We start from the raw sequence: 27386 nt of genomic DNA, 5'->3' as shown, positions 1-27386 counted from the left end.
ATCTGTTGGTCCTTCTCTGTCTTATTACATTACCAGTCTTTAGGACCCTCACATCCCTGAAAATAGCCTTCAACCTTCCTAGCCCCCTACTGGGCTATCTGCTCGCAGGCCTTTCCTGAAGAGCCACAAGGACTCCTCTCAGGTTTTACATCGTTTTAGTCTTTTAACATTCCCCCTCCCTGTGACAGTTTAGGCTGTACCTTTAATAAAGACAGTTGCAGAATTCTCTAGCTGAATGCTTGGGTGTAAAAAGGAAAACAAAGATTAATTCTAAACGAATTTCCTTGGTCAGATGTGAGATGTACCATAGCAAATATCTCTCACATTATTTTCTCTCACTCACCCCAGCTTCAGTCTGTCTGACTTTTCATTTCTTGGCCAGAGAGCATGCAACTGACCCTGGACTGAAACTGATAAGAGAAACTAACTTTCTTAACAACTGCTTTGAGCTAACAAATTTCCCTTAATATCCTTTTCTCTCTCTTTCTCCTTTTTTGCCTAATTAACTACTAGGGGAAAGAGAAGGAGGGGGAGAGAGGGTTTGAGGGGTACCCGAGGTGGGATCCTCCTGCGAGGGGGATTTTGCTGGTTGTGTTCTTTCCTGTAAATTCCTGTACCATATTGTAAGCAATGTATATTTTGCATACATTCATTGCATTTCATTGTTGCTTGTAAAATACAGCTTTTCATTCACTTTCTCCGACTGGGGTAGCTGTGCTTTATTGTTGCTGTGGGTGGGCTAAAGCATCACACCACTACACTCCCCCTCAACTGGGTGAGATGAGAGTCACCTTGGGGTTTGTGGTCTCTAGGGGGATGGTTGCACGAGGCATATTTGGGTGAGGGGGAAAGGAGGAGCTGATGTTTTTGTGGTTTGTGATACTGACCTCCTCGTGACACTGCATTTCATATAGGATTGCCCTGCGACAAGAAGCTCTTTCCTATGGGAAATAAGAGACAAAAGTTTGGTTTCAGTGAAGATCACAGCATTTTCACCACCAGCTTAGGACTGAAAGCAAAACTATTTCAGTCAGGCACCCTAATTCATTCAGTGTAAATCACAAATGTCAAACCCACCAAGCACCTTCCCAGATCAGATCTCAGTACAGTGCTTCCTTCAAGCTGTCTGTGTTTGCAGCTTGGCTTGCTGAAGAAACACCTTGTTCAGTTCAGTCCCACTGTGCTGGACTGTCTCTGTCAGCCACTCTGCTCCCCAAACTGCTGAATCCCTGTTTAGAAGGCTAGGAATCTTAAAGATATTACATTCCTGTAAGACTTATAAAAATATGTTGCAAGAAAGCAGAGGGGGAAAAAAAAGACACTTACTAGATACCAATGAATTCACTCTACAAAGAGATATCATCACTTCTTTAAAGTGGAAAAGATCTCAATTTGCATCTTAATAGAAACCAGAGAATCCATTTCTGCCCTTGTGGCCCCAGGATAAGAGTTGCAACTATGATTCAGTTTCCCAGATGGAAAGAAATAATAGAGCTTCCTCATTTTCAGAGTGTATTGAACAGCCAACAATTAACCAGGTCCATTCTAGTTGTTGCAAATTGCCCTCTAAAACTTGAAGCACCTGTAATTAGGCATTTTTAAACTTCTTCAGCCCTAGTTCTTCCCTTGGATCTTCCTTTAACTGCCAGTGAGACTAACCTTCTGGGTATGAAATTGATAGTAACCTTTGCAACCGTCAACCTAACACCACCATGGCCATTAAACCATGTTCCAAAGTGCCATATCCACATGGTTCTTGAACACCTCAAGGGGTGGTGACTCCACCACCCCCCTGGGCAACCCATTCCAGTGCCTGACAACCCTTTCACTATAGGGCCTTTTTTTTTTCCACATCCAATCTAAATCTCTGCTGGTGCAATTTGAAAGCATTTCCTCTTATCCCATTGCTTTTACCTGGGAGAAGAAATCAAGCCCTACCTCACTACAATCTCCTTTCAGGTAGTTGTGGAAAGCAATGAGGTCTCCCCTCAGCCTTTACTTCTCCATATTAAACAATCCCAGTTCCCTCAGCCACTCCTCACAGGACTTGTTCTCTAGACCCTTCAACAGCTCCATCACTCTTCTCTGGAAACACTCCAGAAACTCAATGTCCTTCCTGTAATGACATGCTCAAAACTGAACCCAGTATTTGAGATGCAGCCTCACCAATGCTGTGCACAGTGGCACGATCACTTCCCTCCTCCTGCTAGCCACAGTATTCCTGACACAAGCCAGGATGCCGTTGGCCTTCTTGACCACCTGGGCACACTAGTAGCTCATGTGGACATCAAAGGAGGGAGAGTTACAGTGCAATAAAATAGGACTCAAATCCACATTTCAAGCTCTGCTCATTACCAAGAAGGCTTTAGGAATGGCAGCTTTTCAGTCCTGTAACTATATTATGAGCTGATGCCAACAGGAGAAAGTGGAGCTGTGATACAAGTTAATCTAGGATGGCTTGGCACGGCAACTGAAATTCTCCTCATCTCATGTGAGATGACAGCTATGGCATGAAAGCACGGATAAGCTGGCATTTGTAAATATATTCTTTATAGGTACTTTTTTATATATATACCAGGTACCATGACAGCATACAACAGCAAGAGACCCTGTGAACCCAAACAGCCTGGCCATCACCTCCTGCTGAACTGTTATGCCCAGCCAAGCAATGCCTCCTACTCAGTCAAAACCAAGGGCTCGCTCAGAGTATGTTATGCTTTCCCCTTATTTTCACAGGCTTATAGAACAGCTGGTGAAATTTTGCTCTGGTTAGAAGCTTGATTTATAAAGTCTCTGGTCCTAAAACAGGAAATGAGTATTTCATCCCCACAAATTTAGGAGGATTTTTTTTTGGCTTTTATGTTCCTCAAAATCTGTTTTTGTTTCCTATAAAGGGTCCAGTCCCACTGACATAAAAATCTGTGGAGATTCCCCCTGACCTCAGATGGGCTTGGCTCATACCCTAAGGCAGTGCTACAGAAACAGCCAACACCTAATGAAATCATGTGTGTAAAGGACCAGGGAATCCCATGCTAAATCCCCACCCTGCAAACAGCCATGCCTAAGCTTAAATGTGCATTAATGTTGAATTCAAAAAGCCACTCATGTCTATCAAGTTAAGCACATATTTAAATGTTAACTGGAGCTGGTTCTTAGTACGATGAACAGAAAAAGCTATACAAAACTATTGTGGGTAAGGTCAGTCATTACAGAACAGAACAGAACAGAACAGAACAGAACAGAACAGAATAGAATAGAATAGAATAGATCAGGTTGGAAGAGACCTTCAAGATCATCGTGTCCAACCCATCAACCAATCCAACCCACCTAAACAACTAACCCATGGCACCAAGCATTATGCTACATAGTGTCCTGAATCCTTAGTGGTTTCTATTGTCTGCTTCTAGGACTTTCACAATTTCTGTAAAATCAAGTTGCTTTCATTTTATTCTTTCTTTTGTACCTGCTGACATAAGGTACTTCTGTAGTATCATTCCACTGACCTCAGGAGACCCAAGAAGAAATCTCAGAACTATTTACCAGACTTTATTATTTAAAGTAGAGGACCTCTGTCAATGTCAGACACTGACAAAGTAAATGTCTATAAACAAACCAACAGCTGTCCACACAAGTGTGAAATCAGGAAACTCAGCTCAAAACCTCTCCTGCAGAACAGCTTCCCTGTTACTTGTCTACTCTAGACCACCCTTGAATAGAATAGAATAGAACAAACCAGGTTGGAAGAGACCTTCAAGATCATTGCATCCAACCCATCAACCAATCCAACCCACCTAAACAACTAAACCATGGCACCAAGCATTATGCTACATAGTATCCTGAATCCTTAGTGGTTTCTATTGTCTGCTTCTAGGAACTTTCACAGTTTCTGTAAAATCAAGTTGCTTTCATTTTATTCTTTCTTGTGTACCTGCTGACATAAGGTACTTCTGCAGTATGGTTCTGCTGACCTCAGGAGACCCAAGAAGAAATCTCAGAACCTCTGTCAATGTCAGACACTGACAAAGTAAATGTTTATAAACTAACCAACAGCTGTCCACACAAGTGTGAAATTTAGGAAACTCATCTCAAAACTTCTCCTGCAGAACAGCTTCCCTGTTACTTGTCTACTCTAGACCACCCTTGAATAGAACAGAATAGAATAAACCAGGTTGGAAGAGACCTTCAAGATCCTCGCGTCCAACCCATCAACCAATCCAACCCACCTAGTCAACTAACCCATGGCACCAAGCACCCCATCAGGTCTCCTCCTGAACACCTCCAGTGAGATGGTGACTCCACCACCTGCCTGGGCAGCCCCTTCCATTGAACACTGCACCCTTTTCTGCTGCTGTGCAGAAATACATAATGCTACTCGTAAGTATCTCAGGCACACAGATGTTCTCATATTAAAAGCAGACCTTTAGTTAAGGCAATGTCACACTCAACCTACACATGTATCTGCATTCCAAATTTACCAGCTAGGACAAGAACTGTTCAGCAAAATTCCCTTACATAATTTTTTCTTTAAAAATACATAACAATAGGTTTGTTTATTGATCTAAAACCAGGAGACAAAGCCACAGTGTTCCTGCTTCTGTATCACAGACATACACTGAGGCACAGAGATAACTGATGATTTCTCTGAAGTCTCTTAAAGATACTGATAGTAGGACAGGAAATCAAACTGCAATTCAGCCTCTAAATTGCACCCCCCCAAAAAAAATGATCTTTTCTTCTCTTATGACCCTCAGTGACTCTCTATTTTTTCAAAATGGGAAATCAAACTCAAAGAGGTTAAGGTAGAGGTCAAGAGCAGCCTTGAAGCTCACTGGCAGAACTAAGACAAATAGGAAACTTCAGGCTCCACACAGCACTTCCTTCCTCTCTCAGACCTGTTTCAGTGAAATGAAACTGAAAAGGGAAAAAAAAAAAAGCCATAAACTCAGCTCTCAATTTTCTGCAAGCAGGATTTGATATGTTAGATCAAGCCATCAAATACAGCTTACTACTCTGATGGAAGGTAAGCGTTCCAGCATCACCTCCCCTGAGTTGCCTCCAGCTCACTGGTGTCACTGCAACCTTCTTTGACTGGCAGGTCAGTTGCCTGTGAAAAGAGGCTCTGGATTTACTCAGCTCCTCTCAAAGTCAGTGCTATGTGCAGCTAGCCTCAAATGAGAAGTGGCTATGGCTGGGATGAGCAAAAAAAGAGCAAAGAGAAAAGCAAACTTAAACAGTCAAAGTTAAACAATCAGAGCTGACCCAGTCCTTCACAAACATTACTGTAGCCTTCAGGTGGTGGAAACTGCAGGCACACCAGTGTGGATGCTTACCTGCCACACAAGACAACCTCGCTCAGTGAGTTTAAGCCAAATATCTGATACTTGGCTGCTAGAAATGCTGATAGCTTTGTGCTGCAAGGCACAAACCAGCATAATACAAGATAAACACTTCAGTGTGTACTGTCAAAATGGATTTTTGGTATGTGATCTCTTTTCAGACTCCAAACAAGATGGAGAGATGTTTCCTGCATTAACAGCTCTTCCTTGTTGAATGGCACCACTAGTGATAGTCTACGTGCTGCACTTATCCCCTCCACTATTCCTGTGGTAGCACTTGCAGGCTGCAAACCCCTCTGTTGCTGGTCCTGCTGCAGAGCAGAGCCATGCAATGCCCTTGAATAACATTTGTGTACGAATGACTTTTTGAGGAGACGTGAAGAATGGCCTTGAAGCGAATTTCTGGTGTCATCACCATTGAGCTGTCTTGTGCTGCCACATCATGTTTCTAGAGAACTCTATGAGCACTGTCACTATTTGTTAACTTTCTTAACATTGTGCTAGTGTTGCTCACTGCCCTGAGAAGTGAGAAGAGACAAAAAAAAACCTCCAAGAAATTTGTACAGAAGCCTTTGGTATGACCAGGAGGCTGCCTCCATGCAAGGAATCAGAAAGTGACAGAGAAATGCACTTGTGGGATGTGGGACCGGTATTTGTTCATGTCAGCTGTGAGGCACTTCGGATTTGGGCTTTTTTTATCCTTCAGATAAAGGAAAATCTCTGAGCAGGAGATACCAGAGTAACTTGTTCATAAAGGCAGACCCCAAACCCATGGGGTATACTAAAAGTGACAAGCAATTTTGGTGTCATTTGGATGACTTTTCAACTAATCATTTTTAAACATCAGTTTAGTGAAGGACTTAAACAGTGTTTGTAAGTCTAACCATTCAGTGTTTTTTAGCACATTCTTAACCAATGGCTTATGAAACAACATCTAAAACACTGATGAAATATAGTCTCACAGAAAGTTGTTCAGAACTGTTATAATTTTGCCATTTAAAAAAGAAAAGAAAAGAAAAAAATGATTATGAATAGATAAGAGCAATAAAATGATGTTTCAATATGTATTCACAACCCAAGTTCAAATTTCTGGCAAGTATAGTGTATATTTTGGTTGTGTGCTCATGCCTACTTCTTCCATTGCTATCTGCTATGCAGACCTTTTATGGAGTCACCATCATTGGAGGTGTTTAGGAGGAGACTTGATAGGGTGCTCGGTTGCATGGTTTAGTTGATTAGATGTTGTTGGGTGATAGATTGGATGCAATGATCTCGAAGGTCTCTTCCAACCTGGTCTGGTCTGGTCTGGTCTGGTCTGGTCTATGCTATGCTATGCTATGCTATGCTATGCTATTCTATTGGTATCAAAGCCTGAAAGGCAATCACAGCCTATTGAATGCCTTTCCCAATGTTGGTGGCCTGTGCAAACACAAAGCAATTCCCTGATAACAACCAACCTCTCATGCTGAAAATCATCAATAGAATTTTGAATCAAGTTAGATTTGGTATCAGGCTGAGAAAGAGGGCTTTTTAGCCTAGAGAAGAGAAGACTGAGAGGGAAATGAAGAGAAGAGAAGAGAAGAGAAGAGAAGAGAAGAGAAGAGAAGAGAAGAGAAGAGAAGAGAAGAGAAGAGAAGAGAAGAGAAGAGAAGAGAAGAGAAGAGAAGAGAAGAGAAGAGAAGAGAAGAGAAGAGAAGAGAAGAGAAGAGAAGAGAAGAGAAGAGAAGAGAAGAGAAGAGAAGAGAAGAGAAGAGAAGAGAAGAGAAGAGAAGAGAAGAGAAGAGAGAGAAGAGAAGAGAAGAGAAGAGAATACAATACAATACAATACAATACAATACAATACAATACAATACAATACAATAGGTTGGAAAAGACCTTCGAGATCATCAAGTCCAACCTATCACCCAACACTATCCAGTCAACTAAACCATGGCACCACGTACCTTTGCCCAGTCTCTTCTTAAACACCTCCAGGGATGGTGACTCCACCACCTCCCTGGGCAGCACATTCCAATGGCCAATCTCTCTTTCTGGGAAGAACTTCTTCCTAACATCCAGCCTAAACCTCCCCAGGCACAGCTTGAGACTGTGTCCTCTTGTTATCAATGTTTATAAATACTTAAAGAGTGGGTGACAGGAGGATGGAGCCTGTCTTCTTTTGGTGGTCCCCAGTGACATGACAAGAGGCAAAAGGCACAAAGTTGAACATAGGAAGTTACATCTAAACATGAGGAGCAGCCTCTTTATTTTGAGGGTGGTAGAGCACTGAAAGAGGCTTCTCGGAGAGGTGGTGGAGTCTCCATCTTTGGAGTAACTGAAAACCCACCTGGATGCCAGCCTGTGCAACATGTTCTAGTTGAACCTACTCTGGCAGGGGGGTTGGACTAGATCTCCAGAGGTCTCTTCCAAGCCCTATCATTCTGTGAATTATGACTGGTAACCTTTTCAAAGTAACTCATGCAGCAGCCCTGAGGGACAGGCTGTATTCAAAGATTTTCAACACGCAAATAGTTTGATACTTTGCAAAACAGCTGTGTTGCTAACATTTGGCCTGGTTCAGGAAAAAGTGTAGTAATTTGCTCAGGCAACTGTCTCTAAAACAGTGTATAAATAGCCCTTTGCATTAATTCAAAGTGAAATGTCAGTGTTTCATAATTTATGCTAAGATTCAACTTCAATAGCTCACTACTGGTTCAGTTAACATCAGGTCTAAAACCTGTCTTCCTGTCTTCTGAACCTTCAATCTTTGGGAAAAACTTCTTTTTCTCCCCTCTTTGGATTTCATTTGATTTATACTAGCTGAATTATCATGATAATTGCAATGTAAATTACTGAGGTGAGGGAAAGTGAAATACTCTGTTGTCACTGTGGTTTACTCACATCTTCTTAAATCTGATAATCTTGGCAGAAAAACGAGAAGAAATTCTTCTTGTTCTCGGGACACAGGAACCTAAAAGCTGTTTCCTGGTCTATACCCATAGAGCATGATGACATTATAAATCAGACATGGTAGTTACATTACTGGCTTTCAAAGAGTCATTGGAAGCTGTTTACCTTTAAAGACCTGCTGCAAAATAGCAGATTTGCTTTGCTTCTGGACATCCCTGACTTGTTACCTAATTTAGAATAAACCTTTATTTAGAATAAAACAAACCAGGTTGGAAGAGACCTTCAAGATCATCGTGTCCAACCCATCAACCAATCCAACCCACCCAAACAGCTAACCCATGGCACCAAGCACCCCATCAAGTCTCCTCCTGAACACCTCCAGTGATGGTGACTCCACCACCTCCCCAGGCAGCCCATTCCAATGGGCAATCACTCTTTCTGTATAGAACTTCTTCCTAACATCCAACCTAAACCTCCCCTGGTGCAGCCTGAGACTGTGTCCTCTTGTTCTGGTGCTGGCTGCCTGGGAGAAGAGACCAACCTATGCCTGTCTACAACCTCCCTTCAGGTAGGTGTAGAGAGCGATAAGGTCACCCCTGAGTCTCCTCTTCTCCAGGCTAAGCAACCCCAGCTCCCTCAGTCTTTCCTCATAGGGCTTGTGTTCCAAACCCCTCACCAACTTTGTTGCCCTTCTCTGGACTCATTCCAGCAAGTCAACCTCCTTCCTAAACTGAGGGGCCCAGAACTGGACACAGGACTCGAGGTGTGGCCTAACCAGTGCAGCGTACAGGGGCAGAATGACCTCCCTGCTCCTACTTTTGAGGCACCTCAGCCATTCTGCTCCTGATCCTCTTTCACAGCAGTGTAAATTCTTCTAGACCTGACAGACACATGACTGCAAAATGGTAGTACGGGAAACAACACGATTCCTTCTGCCCTAGTTATTCCTTAAGCCTAAACTGGGGACTGCTCACCTCCTTGAGGAAAAAAAAAAAAAACAACCAACAACCAACAAAAACGATAATGAGATTGCTACAGATGAACAAAAATGTTATATACATGCAAAATGGTCTTGCTAATCAACAGAGCTCACTCTCTGCTGGAGGAAGCTCCAGAACAACGGAGATCATTACCATGCTGGTAGGATTGATTAATAAAAATGCCCCTGCATTAACTACTTCTACTAATACTCATTAGCATTTATACATTGAAACATTTGCTAAATGTATGTGTAAATAGCTTTCCTAAGTGACAAGTAAGGGTGCCTGAAGGGTGCAACATGATATTGCTGTTGTTTTCCAGTTGTGTGAGTTTTGCATCACAAGCAACACCTCTACAGTGGTTAAGAGGGAGCCGGAGTAGGAATGGAATGGAATGGAATGGAATGGAATGGAATGGAATGGAATGGAATGGAATGGAATGGAATAGAATGGGGAATAGAATAGAATAGAATAGAATAGAATAGAATAGAATAGAATAGAATAGAATAGAATAGAATAGAATAGAATAGAATAGAATAGAATAGAATAGAATAGAAACCAGGCTGGAAGAGACCTTCAAGATCACTGTGTCCAAGCCATCACCCAACACCATCTAATCAACTAAACCATGCAACCAAGCACCCGGTCCAGTCTCCTCCTAAACACCTCCAATGATGGTGACTCCACTACCTCCCTGGGCAGTCACTCTCCCTGGCCAATCACTCTCTCTGTGTAGAACTTCTTCCTAGCATCCAGCCTAAACCTCCCTGGCACAGCTTGAGACTGTGTCCTCTTTTTCTGGTGCTGGTTGCCTGGGAGAAGAGACTAGCCCCCTGCCTGTCTACAACCTCACTTCAGGTAGTTGCAGAGAGCAATAAGGCAATAAGAGGGCACAGGGAAGACAACTTCTGAGACCTGAGGCAGGTTTGCCATAAGAGCAAATGAGAACTGTATTCCAGGGAATATTTTAATGGGATCAAACAGGGGATGGTGGAACACAGGATCAAATGTGGAGTATTGCTACAAGGAAGAGTGGGAGTATGGACAGTGTGGCCCCTTGGAGCCTCAGGAAGACACTATGAGGAGCTGGACCTGCCCCTCACAAGACAAAGGTGCAGGTTTGGACACTGTTCTGGTTCTCCTTACACAGGGAATAGAAGCAGACACACTCAGAAAGCATCTGTGTTGGCCCCGATGCTATCTCTTGGTGCCTTTTGTTCCACATTATGAATTTCTGGATAGAGGACTTTCAAACAATGTGGTTTAAATTTAGCAAGTGACAGTTCAGTTATGTGCAGTTGAAAATTATAATGATGTGGAGCCCAGTACCTCCAAAATACTGGTCAAAAGATGATTATCTGTGTAATGTGTGTTTTCCAAAGTTTATGCACAATTATCAAGCCCTATTTTTAGACTGAATTTCAGGAGAGTTGTGTTTAGTTCTTGGCTCTGCCACAGACTTCCTGCATGACCTTGGGCAAATCGGTTTCTTTCTCAGTACCATCTGCAGCATAATACATTTTCCTCCCACTCTAAATTTGTCTTGTCGATGCAGATTATGAGCTTTTTGGAATAGGACATCTTCTCACAGTGTTTATTCAGTGAGTGACACAGTGAGGCCCTAATTCTTTTCTTGTGACTTCTAGATAGCCTTTTAATGCAATTGGTAATAACCTGCTGGCAAAGGTGACTTCCACAAGGTCACCTTCCGTGACCAGTGCAGCCGGGTGGTGGGTATAAAATCATCAACTCTGTTTCAGATTTTAGATAAAATGGTACTAATTACACACTTCCATTGCAGTACTTTTAATTTCAGATGGTAAATTTTATCAGCAGTCTTCATATTTATTTTCCTTCCCAGCTTTCACAGCCCAGACCATGCCCTCTTGCTCTGTGGTTAATTACCTTGGTCCCTTTGATTTCGTGGAGTTGGAGGTTGGTTTTGTTTGCTCACTTGTTTGTTTCACCTTCACACTAAATTACAGCAGCAGATTGACTGGGGCATGTGAGTGTTTTATGGAGATGGTGAAGGGCACTGCACTGCTGGTCCTCAGGGGGACCTTCTTACCTGTACTTTAGTTTAGCAGTTGTGTCCTGCAGCCAAGTGGGAAGCATGGACAAAGTGAAAGAGCAGCAGACTGGAAAACAAACAAAATTAAGAAGTAATAGATGAAGGCACCTACTGTTAAAAAGAAGAACAAGAAAATAAAAGTAAAAGTAGGATGCAAAAGTGATGTCTCTTTCTCATGAGACATCTGGTGATGCACTCATGAGGGGCCCGGGCTGTACTGCTAGAGAAGGAAATGAATGGGTGCTCACACAGGTACCTCATCACAACATCCCATTTTAACAGGCAAAATGGGAACTTGGATACTAAATGTGTTTCCTCGCTAGTAAAGCCAAAGGGAGCATCTCTTTGGGCAGGTGCAGCTCTCGCAGCGGCGTGTCACAGGCTGTCACACACCTGCAGTTCAACTGCCTAACTGCGCTTACAGGCAAGTGGCCACGGCGCTGGTCCCCAGGAGCTTGCCCCAGTGTTCAGAACGCTTTCACCCTACATTGTTACCGGCGCGGGTGGGTTAACCAGCTCCGCAGCTGCTTCCACCTCCCGCCGCATGCCGAAAGCCGGCAGCCTGGCACCGCGCAGGGTGCAGGCAAAGTCGCTCAGAGCGGGACGAGGACGGCAGCCGGCGAGCACAGTGCCGGCACTGCCCGCTTGGCCAGCGCCTTCCTCCCGCGGCGCGACAGCGGGAGAGGAGCACTAACCTCCGGGGGGCGGGAGGGACATACACTTGAGCGATCAGGCGTCTTTCTGGGAGCGGCTGACCTTGCCCGAGCTCTCTGTTCGAGAAACTTTCCGGGAGCGGGGCAGAGGACCCCTCACGTCGGGAGCCGGGGCGGTGGGAGCCCCCAGCGGGCGGGGCCGGGGCGGGCGCGGCGGCGGTCCCTCCCCGCGGGCCAGGAGGCGGGTGCGGGCCGCGCTCCCGGCAGGCTGCGCTGTGCTGGGTGCAGCGACCAGGCGGGGATCGGCTCTGTTCCCCTGTCTCGCCAATCCGTCCCTCCTGCCGCAGCCCTCAGCGGCGTCCCGGGAGGCATGGAGACCCGGCGCGGGAGGCCGCGGGACAGCCCCCGGAGCTGAGCTGGCCGGTGCGTACCCATCTGGGGCTAAGCAGCGGGACGCGGAGAGGTTAGGGGAGAAACTTTCCGCAGGGCCAGCTCGGCGGTGCAACGAGGTGCGGGGACGGAGAGGGTGGAAGTCAGCACTTGGAGGAACTTCTGCCGCGGGGTCTCCGCCGCGGTTCCCTCCGGTCCGCTCCGCTGGGGACGCGGAGCTGAGCTGAGAGCTGTCCCAATGTCGCGCTTCCACCCCCCGCTCCTTTTCCCTGCCAGCAGCGGGTCGCTCTCCCATTGCCCTGCAAGGTGCAGCGGCTGTGGGCCGCCCCTGGGCTCGCTTCTCGCTTCGCGCTGGGTTTGAGCTCTCAGACAGGAGCTATGTTTTCATTTTAAAGATTATTTTCCCTCACTGCTTTTTGAATGTTTTTCCTTGTTTTCTTCGTCGCAGGGAGCGGGCGAGGGAAAGAGGGGGTGTGCATGTCTGTCGCTGCTCTTCAAGAGCTGCAGTTGCTCTTGGCTGAGCCTGGGAGCTGGCAGCAGCTGCTTGGTCTGGGGAGAGCGGGATGGCATCGGAGGACCTGCCTGTTCATATTTGTATTTATCTGTCTCTCTGTCCTTTTCCCACATGTTAAAAGTGAGGGCTTGCCGTGCGCTTCCCACTTGTAGGCACCGGGGTGCTGGCTGGAGCTTGGGGGCAGCGCTCTGCCCCAGGGCAGGGGCGCTGGGGCAGCGGGGAGAGCGGCCGTGACTCGCTTGCCGCTTCTGGGCTCTGATCCATCCCATCCCATGACATCCCTTCTCTTTCCGTCGCATTCCACCCCTTAGGGTCCACGGGACGCCCGAAATGCGAGCGCGAAGGGTGGTGGTGCCTGGGGGTGTGCAGCGGTGGGGAGGCGCTTGGAGGGAACCTGCTGCGGCTGGCGATGCGCTTTACGTCGCGCTCTCAGTTCTAACTTCAGCTATTAAAGGAAGTAATCCATCTTCTCCTGCCCACTTTTTGAACCCTGCTGGATTATTTGCAGGAGGAGAAGAGAGCCGTGCTGCCCCGAGAAACGCATCAGTGGGTGTCTTTTATATTTATGTTTTTGTTTTTCTTTCTGTTATTGTTCATGGTGGCTTCATGCCTTTGCTTTGTTGCTGGGGGGGAGTAAGGGTTGCTGAGCATCCTTAGTCTCAGAGCCAGTTAAATAAATGCAAGTAAGTGGGACGAAAGGGGAAGTCAGCACTGGCATCCTGGCAAAGGTACTAAAGCATCAAGGTTGGTTAAAAGGAAGAGACTCGAGGAAATGAGCGCTCTCCTTCTTACATTTGCTTTGCCTTTGCAGCGCCGTCAGGCTTAGAGAGGAGCATCATTTGATCAGAGTTTTGCAGATCTTTAACCAATCTCTGTCCAGCAGAAAGAAATAAAGTCTTCTCCATAGGCACAGGCATTTTAACTTGCATCTCCTTTAGCAAATGCTTTGCTTTATGAAATCTGGTTTGACTTCTCAGCAATGGAATTAAAGATCATAAGAAGGTGAGCTATGAGAAATTCAGAGCAGAGTGCTACGCCTTTTCCTAGTCACTGCCTGGACTGTGTGCTTTCACTAAAGGCTTATTACTGGTCTGGAGCAGTTGTGAGGAAGGTATAAGCATTAGCTGGGAAAACAGAACAAGGCAAAATATCCTGGCTAAGTTCCTGGCTGCCTTTTTAAATTCCTATTGACATACACAGAGCTTACCCATCAGTTGAACAAAAAGTTACTTTTGTTGCTTGGAGAGGACTTGGTAGTGGATGCAAGGAGAAAAGGAATGATCTCTCCTCAGCCAGCTTGCATTTGGCAGGTGATGCTGAGAAAGAGCTTACAGGCATGATCCTTGTGTTCAAAAAGCCAGTGGAATTTCGTTGAGAGAGCCAGGTAGGAGCCAATGTACTGCAGGGCTGGAAGTTATGGATATCCCTCTGCCTGATCCTTTGGTGGTGCTAGTGTTGTAGAAAATCTGCAGGTTAGCTGTACTTGCCTTGATGCATCAAATCATACTGTCTTTACTTTGCTCCTTTTTGTTGCTGTTGATTCTTAACATCTTTTGGCATCTCACTGACTGTGCATGGTACCTGTATGCTGATGGTATACAGGATCTTCTGGAAGTGTGTTACCTTACCGTGTTGTTATCCTGTGTGTGCAGCACAGGGATGGAGCATAACCCCCCTAGTTTCTCTGAGTGCTGGCTTGCTCTGTTCCTGGTGTGAGGGCCTTCTATTTCATCAGGTTATGTTGTCATGATTCCTACCATCAAGTTGTGCTGTTGTGACCTGATGTACCCTGGTTGATTGATTCTGTCGAATAGGATGAAGTGGGCAATTAGGAGAGAGTTAGGGTGTTTAGCCACTACTTGTTAGGAGCAGTTTGTAGCTGCTGTTCCATTACAGATGCTTTTCTGTGCTGAGTTCTCAAACGTATTCTGACACATGCCAACTGCACTCCTACCACTTGTATTTACAGTGAAATTTTTCTGAGGGATGGAAAGTTGGTTAGGATTAGGTTTGTTTTAGCACGGTGTGCCAACGCCAAACATCAGACTTCTGGATGCAGCTTTGAATCCCTTACAGTTCGGCAGTGTCTTAAATTTCTTGACTGTCTGATGAGTATTTGGTTGCTTATGTGAACGGTTTCACAACTTCTGCCTGCAGTTCATAACACAAAAGCTGCTGGCAATGTTAAGACCCTTGTTGTGCTGGCTGGAAGTTCCAAAGCAGGACGGGCATGGAGTCAAAATCGCTGTGACAGAAGTGAAATCCTGGCTATGCAGACTTCAGTGGGAGTTTTGCCATGGATGACAATGGTCCAAAGCTTCAATCCAGAAGTAGTCTTCCTTTCTTGTTGGTAATCCTGGTATATGCTCTAGGGAAGCTTTTGCTTTCCTGCTGCCACCCAGACTGTGTCTGTTAGTTCAGAGATGTAAGTCTCTTAGGATGTCACGCTGTGCCTTTCACAAGCGCAGCATTTCTAGGAAGGAAATCAGGACAGATACGAATGGAAATAAAACCCTAAATGTGGACACATGCTGACTGTTTTGGTGCTTATATCCCGAGTCATTCCCAGGAACATGGGTCAAGCACTCTGAACTGAGCAAGTTTAGCTACTTGAGACTACAGTGGAGGCAGCCGTGAGCGGCTGTGGCCAGTCCCAGCTGCCCAGTCCCTACTTCTGCATTTGCAGGTTATCAGTTTAGTGACAGACATTCAATATGCAAAGCAACAGCGCATTCATTAGTTCAACCCTACTTAACTTGTGCACACTGAGTGAGTTTTCTGTGTCTATGTGATCTAGTGAGCCATTCTCAGAGACACTTCATATATCCAGCATCCAGATAAAATCGGCATCCAGATAATTTTTTATGTTAAATGACAGTGATAAATGGGAAGTGTGTCATACTGGTTTCCAGCAGGGATGGTGTGTGGTGCAGAGTATCAGAATTTGCATTTAATCAGTGCTGGCTGAAAGCTGGTCTAGGTCATGGCCATGTGATCATACTGGTCTTTTCAACAGGAATGCCTTGCTTCATGTTATCACATTCAGTGGCATGCAAGATGATTTGCTAATATACAACAAATACAGACTGGGATTGAGGGACTGAGATTTGAGGTATTTGGATCTGTGTGATATTTTTGGAGCTGCCTCTTTTCTTTTACAGTGGAAACACTTTTACTATCTGTAATTCCAGTGCAGACAGTTTTCTTTTACAGTGCATTCTTTTAGTGTGCCCTCACCCCAGACTTTTAGGTATTTTACTCATGTGTGACTATGAAAGGAAGGACAGTGTGAACTCGTGTGGAACTGAATAGGCTGTCTTCCATGTGCATCCTTATGTCCTTAGCTTAATAGACTTACATAAGGAGAAAATCTTAAGTGGTTATAAATTATACCTTATTAGTGTATCTTCGCTTGTTTGCTCTAAGAATTTATGCATCTGAGAAAGCCTCAGTCCTAATTATCATTTAATTTAGATAAGTACATAGTCCTCATTTTGTGTCAGTATAAAAAATTAGAGATATCATTATCAGGCAGCAAATCAGACCCTGAAGTCATAGTACTGATGTTAAAGTCTGGTTGAATCTATCAGTGGCAAGTAAGTTTGGGACACTGTTAGTACTACCAGAATGCAAAAGATGGCAGTGCTGTGAAGAAGTATCTGAGCAAACCCCACTGGGCTGTTGTTCAAACCTCTGCTATGGGACTTGCATGGAAGTCCATCATCTGTGTTTGTTCTGGCTTCTTCATGAGGGCAATTCAAAGAGTGGATGATAACCATGAACATGTCATTTGCTCTGTGTGTTGTCTAAACCCTAAGTACTGTATTCTCTTTAGTGCTTGGACTTGAGGGCTAAGCTGGGAATTTGGGGCAGGACTTGCTGGGTCCTGGGCTAGAATGTGTATCCTGTGGTATTTCAAGCAACACGGTGTTCTCAGCTTGCTTGTTTGTTTGTTTTTGCTTAACTTCATATGAAAACTGCAAAATACAGAGTAATTCTGGGTGAAATTGATGTTCCATGGGATTAGCAGCAAAGCCACTACTGATCTTGAAACCTCCTGATTTGGCGCGTTCCTTCTTCCCTTTTTTCCCTTTTCTCATGGAATTATCAGGAGCAAACCTTGGTGTGAGTGATGTGAGTTTTGTGTTGGAAAATTCTCTGTTGTCTTATTGAGCTGTTGTTGATTTTGCTGCTGTTCTTGGTGTATGAGCCTGGCTACTATAGTAATTATACCTAAACGTGTCTGTGCCTGTACTGCCAGTCATCCACAGTAAATCAAAGCATGAACCCTGCAGGCACTTACAGCACGTTAACACAAATGAAAAACACCAGTGGCTTTGCCTGGGAGAAAACAAGATTTTATTTCTTTCTCCTGGATGATGACACTACTAATTGTATGGCTTTCAGGGCATGAGTGTAAGTTCCTCTGACATCAGTGAGCATTGCCCTGATGATTGCACATGTGCAGCCTCTTCTGCTGGGGTTCAGTGGTCCTGCCCCTATGCTCCTGCAAGGTCCAGGGATCCATCCCTGAGCTGCAGAACTGGTTGGAGGGATGTGGCGAGATGTGGCGTGGTTCCTCTGGTTTGAAATCTGCAATGGCATGAGATTGAACACATCCAAGTGCCGGGTTCTGCACATCGGCCACAGCAACCCCAGGCAGAGCTACAGGCTGGGGTCAGAGTGGCTGGGGAGCGGCCAGGCAGAGAGGGACCTGGGGACACTTCTCGATGTTAGGCTGAACATGAGCCTGCAGTGTGCCCAGGCAGCCAAGAGGGTCAATGGCATCCTGGCCTGGATCAAGAACAGTGTGGCCAGCAGGAGCAGGGAGGTCATTCTGCCCCTGTACACTGCACTGGTTAGGCTGCACCTCGAGTACTGTGTCCAGTTCTGGGCCCCTCAGTTTAGGAAGGAGGTTGACTTGCTGGAATGTGTCCAGAGAAGGGCAATGTATTTGGTGAGGGGCTTGGAACACAGCCCTGTGAGGAGAGACTGAGGGAGCTGGGGTTCCTTAGCTGGAGAGGAGGAGACTCAGGGGTGACCTTCTTGCTCTCTACAACTCCCTGAAGGGAGGTTGTAGACAGGCGGATGTTGGTCTCTTCTCCCAGGCAGCCAGCACCAGAACAAGAGGACACAGTCTCAGGCTGCACCAGGGGAGGTTTAGGCTGGATGTCAGGAAGAAGTTCTATACAGAAAGAGTGATTGCCCATTGGAATGGGCTGCCTGGGGAGGTGGTGGAGTCACCATCATTGGAGGTGTTCAGGAGGAGGCTTGCTGGGGTGCTTGGTGCCATGGGTTAGTTGTTTAGGTGGGCTGGATTGGTTGATAGGTTGGACGCGATGATCTTGAAGGTCTCTTCCAACCTGATCTATTCTATTCTATTCTATTCTATTCTATTCTATTCTATTCTATTCTGTTCTATTCTATTCTGTTCTGTTCTGTTCTGTTCTATTCTATTCTATTCCTTCCCAACTGTCTGAGTGGATTTCTCTCTGCTGTAAAAGACATCTGTGATTTTTAAAAGCTATTTCTTTATTTTTAAATGGGTTCAGCATCCCATTCTGAGATGTGTTGGTCTTTCCAGGTAGGTGGACATCAACAGGCAGTGTTAGGCCGCTTCTGCCTTCATTCGTGCTGGTGGTGAGGTTTAATGCTGACTGTAATGAAAGTTGGTTTGGGGCATGCAGTGCACTTAAAATCGTGTCCTGCAGCATTTCCAGCTTCTTATATTGGTCCTGTAGAGCATCTGGGGAGGGGAAAATAGTTCTGATGACTTCCTGTAGTGCTGGTGAGAAATGGGCTGTCACCAGCCCTAGAAATGCACAACACAACTTGTCTCGACTTGCACTGTGCAAACTGACTGTGAATAACGTTGATTCTGTGTCTTTGCAAACTTCAAAGATTATTCCAGCTGTTGAAGGAAGTCTAGTGAGAGAAGGTAGCTGCAAGTTTAATTGTAGCTTCAGGACTTGAGCTGAACCAAAATCAAACAATCTGATAAAAATTACAGCCACTTGAATATTGTTAAAGGTTAAAAGAGAGCCCTCTGCAGAATAACTATTAATGGTTTGCATCTGAAAATAAAGGAGCTTATTACTATTCCTAAATAACATTGAACATACATTGTGTTTCTGCCTTCGAACCCTCTGAGCACTTATTATGATAATGCCGATTAAATTTAGTGACAATGACAGCATGAATGTCACTTTTATTAGCACATGTGCTTCACTGATATCTTTGTAGTGTTAAACATGGTGAATAGAATAGACTAGACTAGTCTAGGCTAGACTAGAATAGAATAGAATAGAATAGAGCAGGTTGGAAGGGACCTTTGAGATCATTGAGTCCAACATATCACCCAACACCATCTAATCAACTAAACCACGGCACCAAGCACCCCATCCAGTCTCTTCCTAAACACCTCCAGTGATGGTGACTCCACCACCTCCCTGGGCAGCACATTCCAGTCACTCTTTGTGGGAAGAATTTCTTCCTAACATCCAGCCTAAACCTCCCCTGGTGCAGCTTGAGACTGTGTCCTCTTGTTCTGGTGCTGGTTGCCTGGGAGAAGAGACCAACCCCCACCTGGCTGCAACCTCCCTTCAGGGAGTTGTAGAGAGCATTAAGGTCTCCCCTGAGCCTCCTCTTCTCCAGGCTAAGCAACCCCAGCTCCCTCAGCCTCTCCTCACAGGGCTGTGCTCCAAACCCCTCCCCAGCCTTGTTGCCCTTCTCTGGACACATTCCAGCAACTCAACATCTTTCCTAAACTGGGGGCCCAGAACTGGACACAGGACTCAAGTACTCAAGATCCCAGCACCCAGAGTCTTAAGAAGATGTCTCTGTCTTCTACCACAGAGTGAAATAATTTGTTGAATCTTCATATGTAAATAATTGCTAATTTTGAAAGTTTCATGTCTGGAGTGGGTTTGTTTAGTTTTCTGTGGGTGTTTGCTTTGTTTTGTGGTGCTTCTGTTTTTTTTGAAAGGCTGCTTGAAACTCTTTCATTTGTATCTTCTAAGTGTAGGTTAACTAGCGGCAGCTCGTGCTGCAGCCAGGTGAGTTCAGGCCCTGCTTTCCTGGCTGCATCTTTGTGGTGTGATTGCATGTGAGGTGAAGTTGCCAGCTTGTGTTGGGATGACCTAGCTTTATGGATTTTCCCTGCAGTTCAATGCATGTGATGGATACACTGGCAGTCAGTAAAACCAGAGCTGAGGTTTTACATGAGCATTTTTTCCAGAGGCTTGATGTGGTACTTTTATAAACAAAATTTAGACACCACTCTTCACTATTAGGATCTTCAAGGGAACCTGGTTTGTAGTTTGCTTTGCAAATACCCAGCCTTTTGCTTTGTTCTTGCACTTTTGAAAAGGAAATGTCATTTTCTATTGCTGCTTTGCCCTTGATGGTGAGTGTCTGTAGCATTGAAGTGGTCTGGACCTAGGAAAAGCCCAGAAGGAAATGTTCCTCTTGCAAAGAAGCTAGAGGATTGGGTGGAATAACAGTAATAATTGTTATACTGCCGTTGTTTTAAGCTTGAGTTTTTCATTCAGGGCCAGGATATGAACAAAGTGAAAAGCCAGCTGCTGCTTTCCAGTAGCCAAGATTAAAAGTTATCAGATACAGAATAGCTGGAGAGTGACAGGAGCGACAGAGAGATGAGGAGCAGCATGCTGGCAGAGTATCACAGCACCTCTGCTGCTTGTCCAGAGCCAGAAGGTTGGAACAAGAGGACACAGTCTGAGGCTGCGCCAGGGGAGGTTTAGGTTGGATGTTAGGAAGAAGTTCTATACAGAGAGAGTGATTGCCCATTGGAATGGGCTGCCTGGGGAGGTGGTGGAGTCACCATCATTGGAGGTGTTCAGGAGGAGACTTGATGGGGTGCTTGGTGCCATGGGTTAGTTGTTTAGGTGGATTGGATTGGTTGCTGGGTTGGACACGATGATCTTGAAGGTCTCTTCCAACCTGGTTTATTCTATTCTATTCTATTCTATTCTATTCTATTCTATTCTATTCTATTCTATTCTATTCTATTCTATTCTATGTATTCTATTCTATTCTATTCTATTCTATTCTATTCTATTCTATTCTATTCTATTCTATTCTATTCTATTCTATTCTATTCTATTCTATTCTATTCTATTCTATTCTATAATGCTGGAGTTCTTTTGAGTTTTCAGGGAGCAGACTAATATTAAAGTTTTGCTTGCACTTGACCTTCCATGTGTGGACATGGTTCACTCCAAATGATGTGTGAGCTTTGGTTCCCATCTAATACATTGGATGGGGCTTTGCAGGCCTTTCGTGCTACCCTGCAGCAGGCTGCTGGCTCGATTCTCTCCTTTTCACAAGACAGCATCTGTTTGGAAGGTTCTTTATCCAACATGGTTTATGCAGGGAATGTTTAAAAACACTCCCAAGGCTCCTCTGGTAGGGTTTATTGCATCAGTAAAAAGCATTGTGGTACAGATCATTAGGGCCATCAGTAAATACTTTGTGTGCATTTGCAGCCATATCGTGAGGTCAGGAGTAGATGGTGAGGCACACACACTGCTGATGGGGCTTTGAGGATTGACTCTCACCAATATGTGATGCATCTGTTTGGCAGTGGTTTGTAGTAGGGTGAATTCACATGGTGAGGTGTAGCTGGATTCACTGTATCATAGCATCCACAACCTCTCTGGGTAGCCTGTTACAGTGCCTCACCACCTTCACTGTGTAGAATGTCTTCTTCATATCTACACTCCTTCAGTTTAAAGCCATTATCCTTATCCTATCAGTACAGGCTCTGGTAAAATGTCCTATCCCATCTTTTGTCTCTACTCTTGGGCACAATGCTGGCTCATGTCCAGCTTTTAATCTAACACACCACCAAGTCCTTCTCTGCAGGGGGTCTGCTCTCAATCTACTCATTGCTTAGCCTGCATTTGTGCTTGGGATTGCCCCAACCCATGTGCAGGACTTTGCACTCAGCCTTGCTGAACTTCCTGAGATTCACGTGGGCCTGAATCTAAAGCCTGTCAAGATCCCTCTGGATGGAATTCCTTCCCTCCAGTGTGCCAACCACACCACACAACTTGGCGTTGTCGGCAAACTTGCTGAGGGTGTGCTCTGTCCTGCTGCCCTAACACTGATAAAGATGTTAAAGTGTTGACCCCTAAGGAATGCAGTTGTCACTGGTCTCAACTTGGACATTGAGCTGTTGACTGCAACTGTTTGAGTGACCATCCAGCTAATTCCTTATCCATTGCATGGTCCATCTGTCAAGTCCATGTCTTTCCTATTTAGAGACAAGGATATTATGCAGGACGGTGTCAAATGCTTTGCACAAGTCCGGGTAGTTGACATACCACTGAGAGGCTGGCAGACCCTGCTGGAAATGAAGCCTGTGGTGAGCCTCTGTGGTTAGTATAATATAGGGGAAAAGACCTGCATAATAGGTAAAAGCAACAGAATGTCTAGTTTTGTTTCTTTCTGCTTCTTTAGCTGCATGCTGGAGCATCCTTCCCTTCCCAGAGCTGTTTCCCTCTGTTCAAAGTTGTTTAGTGACAGCTAAAATGATTCTTGAACGTTAACAAATATCAATTTATCCACTGCTCACTTGATAAAGTGTAGGACATGTGGGAGGGCTAAGGAGAAAGTGGAAGGGAAGAGAGAGAAGATTTCAAAGTAAGGAGTGAGTACCCATGAGCATGGGTATATGAACACTGAGGAGCCAAGGATGGAAAGAGAAACGCTGGGAGGGTGCTGGGTTCTGATGTCAGTCTTTAATTGGTTTTGGTTTTGGTTTTTTAGTTTTGGATTTCTAATTAGTTTTGGATCTTTTAAATATCTGAGATTTTCAGCATGGCTGCAACAGCGTAGTTAATCTATTTGTTTGGAGTTCTCAGATTGCCAAGCATAAAATCCTGGCCTGCATCAGGAACAGTGTGGCCAGCAGGAGCAGGGAAGTCATTCTGCCCCTGTACTCAGCACTGGTTAGACCACATCATGAGTCCTGTGTCCAGTTCTGGGCCCCTCAATTTAAGAAGGACATTGAGACATTTGAACGTGTCCAGAGAAGGGCAGCAAGGCTGGGGAGAGGCCTTGAGCACAGCCCTGTGAGGAGAGGCTGAGAGAGCTGGGGTTGTTTAACCTGGAGAAGAGGAGGCTCAGGGGAGATCTTTATTTATTTAGAATAAACCAAACCAGGTTGGAAGAGACCTTCAATATCATCACATCCAACCCATCAACCAATCCAACCTTATTGCTCTCTACAACTACCTGGAGAGAGGCTGTGGGGTTGGTCTCTTCTCCCAGGCAACCAGCACCAGAACAAGAGGACACAGTCACAAGCTGTGCCAGGGGAGGTTTAGGCTGGATGTTAGGAAGAAGTTCTTCCCAGAAAGAGAGATTGGCCATTGGAATGTGCTGCCCAGGGAGGTGGTGGAATCACCATCAGTGGAGGTGTTTAAGAAGAGACTGGATGGGGTGCTTGGTGCCATGGTTTAGTTGATTAGATGGTGTTGGCTGGTAGGTTGGACTTGATGATCTCAAAGGTCTTCTCCAGCCTGGTTAATTCTTCTCTGTTCTGTTCTGTTCTAGTCTCCCAATTGATGTGATGCTAGAGTCTTAGAAGTATCATTACTCACTTGGACAGTCCTGTTTAGTGTATCAATCCTGCACCTTGAGGGCTGCTCAGGTATTGCCATCAGGACCAAAACGTCTCTCTGCCAGCCAGAGGTCAGCCCTCTGCTGAATCAGGAGCTCAGGAGCCCAAGTACAGGTGCTGGCTGATGGTGATGTAAGCTGGGGACTTCCACAGCAGCCCGGTACAGACAGCAAGCTCTTATCGTTGCTACAGAGCATGCTGTGCCTGTGGCCATTGTCACAGATGCCCTTCAGGGGTTATATGGAGACATGCACTGGCTTTAGTGGGAATCATTAAGCAGAAATTATGTAGGTCATTATCCTGTGTGGAGTGGGAGTTCTTGTGCAGTGCTTGTGTATGTTGAGGGTGATGTTATTGTGGTACATCCTCAGAGTATAAATAACATTGCTCTTCCGTGTCTTAAAGTTATTCATAATAGGGTTGGCCACCTTCAGGGTGCACTTTATGCCTGAGCTATCTTTATTGTACTGACAGCATAACTATGTTTGTTGATGAAGGTTAGCAGAAGGCCTAGTTTGTACTGTCCTCTTGGTTAAGTAGTTCTTGGCAGTTGTGGGGCCATTACCAGTCCACTGCAGAGGTTTTTTTGCATTTCAGACAGAAAGAATAGTGACTTCTTGTGAGCATTTGTTTCCCTGCCAGTAGAAGCTGGATAACTTAATCTCTGCCCACATCAACACACTGATCAAATTTCACAGCAAAATATCCAGGGGTAACTATAACAAATACTAAAAAATGTAAGCCTGGGCTGTAATTTAAGCCCTTGAATGTTGTGCTGGTTTTGGTGGGACAGAATCGCAGGCCAGCCATGGGCTGCAGGCCATTAGCAGTTCTGAGTCAGCCCGGACAGCTCATTGGAATTGACTCATAGGTATCACACAGTATCACAGTATCACCAAGGTTGGAAGAGACCTCAAAGATCATCATGTCCAACCTGTCACCACAGACTTCCTGATTAGACCGTGGCACCAAGTGCCACATCCAATCCCCTCTTGAACCACTCCAGGGATGGTGACTCCACCACCTCCCTGGGCAGCACATTCCAGTGGCGAACAACTCTCTCAGATTGTGAGCATCACACAGTATGAAGGAAGAAGGAGGACCCCTCTGCTGGTTCTTCTTTCTTTGGCTCCTTCTTGCTTCTTGCCTGCTCTTGAAGTCAGTTTTCCTGTGTATTGAGTCTACTGCACCTGTGCTGGACTGTGTATAACTCTGTGTGTCATGTATTGACATTGGTATTAATTTGGCTATCCCTGTAAACTGTTTTCATTTGAGCCTATGAGATTTCTCTTCTTTTCCTGATTCTCCATCTCTGCTGGGGAGGGGTCCCTCTGCAGAGCCCTGCTACGCTCTCACAGATCAACACCTGCTCCCAACTTGGTGTCATCTGCAAATTTACTAATGGTGGACTCAATCCCCTCATCCAGATCATCAATAAAGATGCTATCTCCTGCCAGAGAGAATCACTTAGTAATTAGGGAATGAAAAAATAAGTCTGCAGACCAACAGTTCCCCCAAAGCAGCTGTTTATCCCTTTTTGTGTGTGTGCTGAAGTCCTTCCACTGAGACAAGAAACTGAAGGGAAAAGTGGAACTGAAGAAAGTGGAAATCCTGAAAAGGGAACAAGATTTGGAGTATTTCCCAAATTCATTTGAAGAGAGGTGTCACTGCTTGTTACCTTCTACAAGATCTGTGCAAAATTTCTAGGGGTGAAATTTTCAATGCAAGTGTTGGCCTGGTGGGCTTGACTCCCCCCCAGCAGCAAGTCTCAAAGCTGTATTTCCTAGGAAGGGATTAGTAACAAGCCCTCACTCTTCCTTTAAATGGACAGACTTGAGCTCCATCTGCAGTGGTGCTGCAGAGACATGGGATTCTGATTTGTTCCAGTGATAGCTTTCTCTGAGTTCCCAGGAAACTTGAAGTATTTCTTGGTATTTAGTATGTGGGTGTTTTAGAAGACTTTAGAAAGAGGAAGCCTATAGAGCAGTTTGATAGGAATGACTGATAGTGAGTCAAAATGCTGCTAAGCAGCTCTGAGCTGCTGTATCTGGTATGGTCTCCTGCTCTTCACAGCTACCCTCTTCTAGAGGCTTGGTTGCATTTATGTATTGCAGGGACAGCTTCAGTGCTCAAGCATGTAGTATTTTGCTGACAAACATCAAAAGACTTCATAAGGAAGGACAAGATCCTCAGTTACTCTAGAAATGAAGGAATCAGGGCAGAGGCAGATGAACTGACCTGGTCTGGGGCCACACAAGGATTAGTGGTTGAGTGAGATACAGGACCCAACTGTCATCAGATTTTTGATGAGCAGCAGGACTATGCTCAGTAGTTCTGCCCAAGTGGAAGAAGATGCTGCAAGGTAGTTGTGTGGTTTCCTTTGGGTAAGAACTTTTTAGTTAGTATACAGAGCTGGTGGACCCAGGAACAGATCAGTCCTGAGATGAGTTTGGTGGTACTGCAGGCCCCTAAGGTCTCTATTTTTGTATTGGATAAAATCCTCATCTCCCTTTTGCCATAGGCTGGCTGATAATCCATTTCCTTCCACTGAAACCAGTATTTAATGTGCTCAGTAGTTTTGTTTAGGGTCAGAAGAGCACAGAGATGGGTGTATGATGTTTTGGATCCACGCTGTTCTTCTACCACCGTTTGATTGTTTGCTTCTTTCTTTCTTCTTCTTTCTCTTTCTTTCTTTCTTTCTTTCTTTCTTCTTTCTTTCTCTTCTTTCTTTTCTTTCTTTCTTTCTTTCTTTCTTTCTTTCTTTTCTTTCTTTCTTCTCTTCTTTCTTTCTTTCTTTCTTTCTTTCTTTCTTTCTTTTCTTTCTTTCTTTTCTTTCTTTCTTTCTTTCTTTCTTTCTTTCTCTTCCTTTCTTTTCTTTCTTTCTTTCTCTTTCTTTCTTTCTTTCTTTCTCTCTTTCTTCTCTTCTTTCTTTCTCTCTTTCTCTCTTTCTTTCTCTCTTCTCGCTTTCTCCTCTTTCTTTCTCTCTTTCTCTCTTTCTCTCTTTCTCCCCTCCCTCCCTCTTCCTTCTTCCTTCCTCCCTTCCTCCTCTTCCTTCTCTCTTCCTTCCTACTCTCTCTCTCTTCCCTTCCTTCCTTCTTCCTCCTTCCTTCCTTCCTCCTTCCTTCCTTCTCCTTCCTTCCTTCTTCCTTCCTTCCTTCCTTTTCCTTCCTTCCTTCCTTCCTTCTTCCTTCCTTCCTTCCTTCCTTTCCTTCCTTCCTTCCTTCCTTCCTTCCTTCCTTCTTCCTTCCTTCCTTCCTTCCTTCCTTCCTTCCTTCCTTCCTTCCTTCCTTCTTCCTTCCTCCTTCCTTCTTCTTCCTTCCTTCCTTCCTTCCTTCCTTCCTTCCTTCCTTCCTTCCTTCCTTCCTTCCTTCCTCCTTCCTTCCTTCCTTCCTTCCTTCCTTCCTTCCTTCCTTCCTTCCTTCCTTCCTTCCTTCCTTCCTTCTTCCTTCCTATCCTTCCTTCCTTCCTTCCTTCCTTCCTTCCTTTCTCTTCCTTCCTTCCTTCCTTCCTTCCTTCCTTCCTTTCCTTTCTTCCTTCCTTCCTTCCTTCTTCCTTTCCTTCCTTCCTTCCTTCCTTCCTTCCTTCCTTCCTTCCTTCCTTCCTTCCTTCCTTCCTTCCTTCCTTCCTTCCTTCCTTCCTTCCTTCCTTCCTTCCTTCCTTCCTTCCTTCCTCCTTCCTTTCCTTCCTTCCTTCCTTCCTTCTCCTTCCTTCCTTCCTTCTTCCCTTCCTTCCCTTCCTTCCTTCCTTCCTTCTTCCTTCCTTCCTTCCTTCCTTCCTTCCTTTCCTTCTTTCTTTCCTTTCTTTCCCTTTCCCTCTCCTTCCTTCCTTTCTCCTTTCTTCCTTTCCTTCCTTCTTTTCCTTCCCTTCCTTCCTTCCTTCCTTTCCTTCCTTTCCTTCTTTCTTTT

General features: G+C 45.1%; 1 protein-coding gene and 1 long non-coding RNA gene across 2 annotated transcripts in view; one reads left to right on the top strand and one right to left on the bottom strand.

Annotated features, from left to right (window-relative positions):
• Positions 1-887: 887 nt before the first annotated feature.
• LOC137443764 (uncharacterized) lies at positions 888-12089 on the bottom strand. Its single transcript, XR_010987982.1, has 3 exons — positions 11972-12089; positions 11274-11343; positions 888-941 (listed from the first exon to the last, which is right to left on the bottom strand). It is a non-coding gene; the product is annotated as an uncharacterized lncRNA (long non-coding RNA).
• Positions 12090-12238: 149 nt separating this feature from the next.
• FAT3 (FAT atypical cadherin 3) overlaps positions 12239-27386 on the top strand; it is a 490375-nt gene continuing 475227 nt past the window's right edge. Inside the window, exon 1 of the mRNA XM_068149238.1 lies at positions 12239-12352. The gene's annotated coding sequence lies outside the window, so the exon portion shown is untranslated. The remainder of the gene's footprint in view (positions 12353-27386) is intronic.

Source organism: Melanerpes formicivorus, unplaced genomic scaffold (genome assembly GCF_026170545.1).
Source record: "Melanerpes formicivorus ecotype bairdi unplaced genomic scaffold, bMelFor1.0.p_v2 SCAF_1, whole genome shotgun sequence".
In the NCBI taxonomy this organism is placed as follows: Eukaryota; Metazoa; Chordata; class Aves; order Piciformes; family Picidae; genus Melanerpes; species Melanerpes formicivorus.
The sequence above is the reverse complement of the archived record's forward strand: the minus strand, read 5'-3'. Positions and strand labels throughout refer to the sequence as shown.